Source organism: Onychostoma macrolepis, chromosome 05 (genome assembly GCF_012432095.1).
Source record: "Onychostoma macrolepis isolate SWU-2019 chromosome 05, ASM1243209v1, whole genome shotgun sequence".
NCBI classification, from domain to species: Eukaryota; Metazoa; Chordata; class Actinopteri; order Cypriniformes; family Cyprinidae; genus Onychostoma; species Onychostoma macrolepis.
This window is the reverse complement of record NC_081159.1, coordinates 12,670,203-12,675,951: the sequence shown is the minus strand read 5'-3', so window position 1 is coordinate 12,675,951 and position 5,749 is coordinate 12,670,203.

The window sequence follows — 5,749 nt, the reverse complement described above, 5'->3', positions numbered from 1 at the left end:
GTTACTACGATTCATGGTAAATTTGTGTTATTCTTTAACGATCCAGTAGAGGGAGCCATAAGATTTTAAATGAGCCTAAACACCAGAGTTGCTCAGATCTTTTTCAAAAACATCAGGGTTTGGTTTGAGCTTTTTATATTAATTCTAGAATTAAAAGTGGACTACTTTGGCCTTCAGCGCCTGACAAGCTCACGTCGAAAGGCAATTTTGGAGTCAACTTTTATTTATTTATTTATTTTTGTTTGTCGGGTCTTCATTTTTTGAAATCAAGGTTGGTTTTCAAAGATTATTTTATAAGAAATTCCAGGACAGAAGTGACCACATAAAAAAGCCCAAGATGAAGCCCGTGTATCACTTTCAGGTAACGCGTTCACTTTTTGGCTGTTGACGTTAATAACTGTCGGTAATAATTTCGCCACCAACAACGCATTAATATTGTAGGTTCCATGACTTAAAATGCGTTATACAAAAACAAAAAATGATTAGTTAATAATCATATGGTTTTATTGCATAAGTGTTAAAATAATATAATACAAAATAATTTATGTAGGCTACCTACATTACATGTTATTGCAAATGCCTGCAAGGGGCGCCAAAGGCCTGGTAATTGCCGTTACACTTAGCCTACGGGATGATCAAATCCTTTACAGTTTTTTACAGACGCTAGGACACATTTCTCAATACTTAGGTCACTTTTGCAAAACTCTTCACACAGTTCTCCTAACCAACTTTCAGCTTGGCAAAGCAGTTCATTTCACATTCAAAATGCACTACAACTACCAAAACACTTTATTCAGGTCTCAAATCAACTCATTCTTCCAGAACACTAGCAAAGGTTGACAGCCGACAAACACACTTTGTCACCCACAAAACAATGACCTAAAAAACACTAACAACATGTAGCATTATACAATGTTTTCTTGTGTAAAACAAGGACACATCTCTGCTTCATAGATGCTTATTTTGCCTTCCACACTCTAAAAAATGATGGTTCTTTACATGTTGTAACAGCTCTATTTAGAACCTTAACACCCCGAAGAACCCTTTTATGCTTTTAGAGTTTAGGGTTCTTTATTCCCGCCTTTTTGTTTTTCAAATCTGCAACTGTTAAAGTCACCTCATTATAGATTTTCTGGTGCTCAGCCATTCAACTACACAAGACTATCAACACACCCTCAACAGGTAAATTATTTCTTTCATAAATTTAAATACAAAATGTAACATTTTCTTTTCTCATTTTAGTTTTTTGGTCACATGTAAGCAGCTCTGTTAAGATGAGGACATTTCTCGACACTAAGCAACAGAAATATTACATTTATAATCCATATTGTTAGATTTTTTTTTTTCAATTATTGCTTGGGTTTATGTATAACCATGCAGTCACAAAAAAACATCTCTTGTCTTTCTACTGTATTACTATTTCCTTTTAACATTGTGAAGGGCTCACATTCTGCACATTTTGACTACTTTTGGCCATTATGAACATAATTTTTACATAAACAACTGGAAAAGGCATACTGTAACTCTAAACTCAATTGTGTATTTCGACGGATTTCCGTCAATTGCAGGGTTCCCGCCTGTCTTTAATGTCTTAAATTCACTTTTCATAATTTTAAGGCCGTAAATAGGCTTACATTTCTCAAACAGTGTAATAAATGTCTTAATTTTAGCTTGAATAGGTCTTAAATTAGGGAAAGACGAGGTGTATTCAGCCTGCTGAGGGGGATGTGATCAAAGCCTGGAGTAGAGTAAAATCACGTTCCTCTCTCCGCTCTAAGCGTTCTGTATTCACTCCGCTCTCGATCCACTCCGGGTTTTGTGTTCCCGCTCACGGAAAAACTGCTCCGCGTTCACTTCACTCCATTAGTTATTAGGGATAACAGAGGGGAAAAGAAACATGTAGCGCGTTGTTGTTGTTGTTCTGCCGGCACACCAAAAATCATCCCCGCCACGGCTGCAGCTTCTCACTGACAACACAGTAACGCCGCTCGCATCATTCACAGTCGGGTTATTATCAGAGAACAGAGCAGAATTCGGCGCGGGATTGCGGTAATTGGAGTTTGCAAATGTGATATTGATTTAATACAACAGATTAATAAACAAGTACTGCATGATTTTGCTCCATATCATCAACGAAAGTAGTTCTAAATGAAGTAACAGCTGAGCCGCTGCGCATCTCTAAAAGCAAACACGGCGGTGTTTCATTCATGAATGTAAGTGCGTTTTTGATTCATGATTAAACATTCATAAAGACAGTGCCTGCGTCCCAATGTGCATACTATCCATCCTAAATTCTGTGTGGTAGTAGTAATTTTCAATATTATTTAGGGCAAATAGGGTGGATAGTATACATATTGAGACGCAGGGAGTCACTTGCTTCATTCCTGAATGAATCATCCGTTCGAACCAATCAATTGAATGAATGATTCAGTGAAGAAATCATTGACTTGCCGCCACCTGCTGGCGGTTTCAGTTTCACTTTTAGCGTATAATTTCAGTTATTTAAATCATTTAATATTTCTGTATTAAAAATGTTATATTTAAAACATTAATCTCCACATGAATCTATGAATTTAATTGCACTCATGCCACCTCTGAGCCTCATTAAACGTCTGAAAATGTACAAACCACTTTTGTGTTCTTCTGTGCCACCTCTGTAGTACAAATAAATTTATTAATACTAATTTCATATGATTGGTATCTTATTTGTCTTATTCTACTACTTATATTGTTTTAAATAGAAATTCTAAAAAGCTTATAAACATAAATTTTTGAATTTGACAGATGAAAATAATGCCATTGCAAAGGTAAAAAGAAAATACCCCTGTAAGTCACTTTAAGGAGTCAAATGTCACCTCGTATTAGGAAGGCTAATTTTTGATTATTGATCAGAAGGTGCTCCTAAATTTTTTAAATTAGGAGGACAAGAGCTCCTAAAAAGAAAAGTAAGCACAGAGCCATGTGTAACATATTAGATCTGTGCATGAGGTCTTAAAGAGACAGCAGCCTAAATAAACCTGCTGCTGTCTTTCATTATACAGTGAAGACTATTCAGTGTTATTTTACAGCTGAATAGATTATAGTTAGACCTAACTGAAAAATATTAAGTACTGATCATTTAATTTGTATCTTATTGTTTTTGTTTGTACTATTGATTGTCATTAATTTATTTGTTCTTATTTTATTATTTACTATTTACTTGTCTTATTTAGTTAAAATAAATTCGATTTGAGTGCAGGTGATTCTTGGGTGGGGAGGGGGCGTGGTCCATGGGAAATAGTCCTGCCACCACAGCTGGAAAAAATCCTAGAGGAAACACAATTTAATAAAATTAGAAAAATGCATTTACAAAGGTAAAAAGAAAATGCCCCTGTAAATCACTTTGAGTCATATGTCACCTCGTATTAAGAAGGCTAATTTTTGATGCAAAGTTTTTATTGATTAGAAGGTGCTCCTAATTTTTTTTTTTTTAATTAGGAGGACAAGCGCTCCAAATTACAAGAAGAAAAACACGGCTCTTAAACTGGGTGTGTGACAGGTATGGCTGTGGAATGGGGTTTGGCCGAGGAAAAATTCAGTCAAAAGATTTTTTTTTTGCTTTAACCCCTGTATAATGATAAAAAATCCACCCAGTGGTTTTTTTGTATTCTCGTTAAATCTTTACCCCTTTGGATGCCCCTCCCACGATTGTTGATTGACAGTAGCATTTTAGCACAGACTGCACTGGTGTCTTACCTCAGACCCGCCCTGAGTGAGCTGTCATCAGTTGTTTCACCGCTGGAGCAGATGTAGACAAGAATGACTCCTAAGCGATTGAGGTGTTTTGTTGTTGGATATAATGAACATAGCAGTTGTCATTTACTCCAGACATCTGAGCGGCTGAAGAGGATTAGGTTTTGCTCTGAAGGGAATGTGCCCTCCATCTACCTAAATGCATCTATGTTCGCCCGAATCATTCGTGATCCAGCTTCACCTCCAGAAAAAGTGAGTACAAGGTTTTTTAAATGAATCTTTGCAAATGGCCTTTCCTAATAATGTGCTAATTAGAAAATTTCAAGATGAATGCGGCTAAAGTATGCGGCTAATAGTTCCTCAGAGAGCCGCTCGGAAGACAGGGGCGGAGTCAGCAGAGCTCATTAACATTTAAAGGAGAATGACACAATACCGCTTGCTCTGACGAGCTGTTTTTGACGGGGTGAAAAAGGTGTTTTTTTTTACTCTACCAATGAGAAATCTTAACCAAACTATGTTACAGACTTTTCATTAAGACCCTAAAGAATAATATCAACTTGTGGAAAATGGGCATTATATGACCCCTTTAATAATACTAATATTATGTAAATATACGAATATAGCGAAATTAATGAAAATAAACTATCATTAAAAAAGTTATTTATAACACCATTAAGGTTCCCTTTCGAAGTGTCTCTCGACGTTGTGTACAGCTTTGCTGATGCAATGGGGAAACTCCTTTCTCCTTCGAATACTGAAGCCTGATTCTCTTAAAGCCATTGTTCTGCAATGGCCAATGGTGCTCAAGCGCGCTAATTGGGGGGCGTGGTGACCCTTATAACGCAGTGCTTGGCGCCATTTTCCTCAGAATCTTTCTCCTTCACCTCAATTATTTGGAAGCCTCTCCTTCGTCATTGAGTCATCGCAAAAGTGGATATATTCAACCCTCTTCAGCGTTCCGGCGAAGTTGCGATATGTCATTTAAACTTTGTTCCTCATGCTTGGGACCTCTAGAGCAGCGTTTCCCAATCCCAGTCCTTGCACACCCCCGCTCTGCATATTTTGCATGTCTCTCTTGTTAACACACCTGATTCAGATAACCAGCTCGTTAGAAGAGAGCTACGTGCATGAACTGCGTTCCGATTGTTATGATCCCTACACAGTGTTCATTGCTTTCTACTCCCTGAGCAGGGGAAATCCAATTAAGTTTTCTTCACTTCGGAACATTCATTCATGGATTTGCGCTGTGCCGCTGCCTGCAACGTCTTCACACACAAACGAGTGGACATCATATAGGCCTACCTATGTAAATAAATACAATTGAAAGTCTCGCACACTCATTTCGAACTGGAATCATGGTGGAATATCCGGTGATATCCACTTTGCAGAGCACTTACGGTCGAATAGAACAAACTTTGTAAGTGATAAAAGATACATATGAAAAATGCAGAGGGGGGCGCGAGGACTGGGATTGGGAAACGCTGCTCTAGAGCTCCCTGATGATCATGACAGGTGCGTCTTCTGCCTGGGCTGCGCCCACGCAGAAGCTGCCATTGAGGAGCCCAACTGCCCTGACACTGTGATGCCATGAGTGTCAGGACTCTCGCTGCATTAATGCAATGTATCATATATCACCAGCTTTGTAGCCCTTGAACTAACATTGCTTCCTTCCAGGGCATGCTATTGGAATGTGCGGTTTAATTGTGTGCATTTGCGTTTCGATAGGACTCGCAATGCACTGTGCCACTTGTTCTCTTGTTAGTAAGCGCTGACTGCCACCGCTTCTATCATTCTATAGAACGTTCATTATCATTCAGTGACTACCTGGACCTCACCCTCCTTTCTAGAGCACAGGGTTTCAAGCAGGTCCGCTGACATGCAAATACCAGCTGTGTCCCAATGTGGAGTGCGTGGACTCCGGAGTGTATGGACTTCGAAGGCCATGCCTCCGAAGTGCACAAAGGACCCTCCGAAGTGCATGAGACGCTCCGCCTTCACAGGATTTCCTAATTGAGCC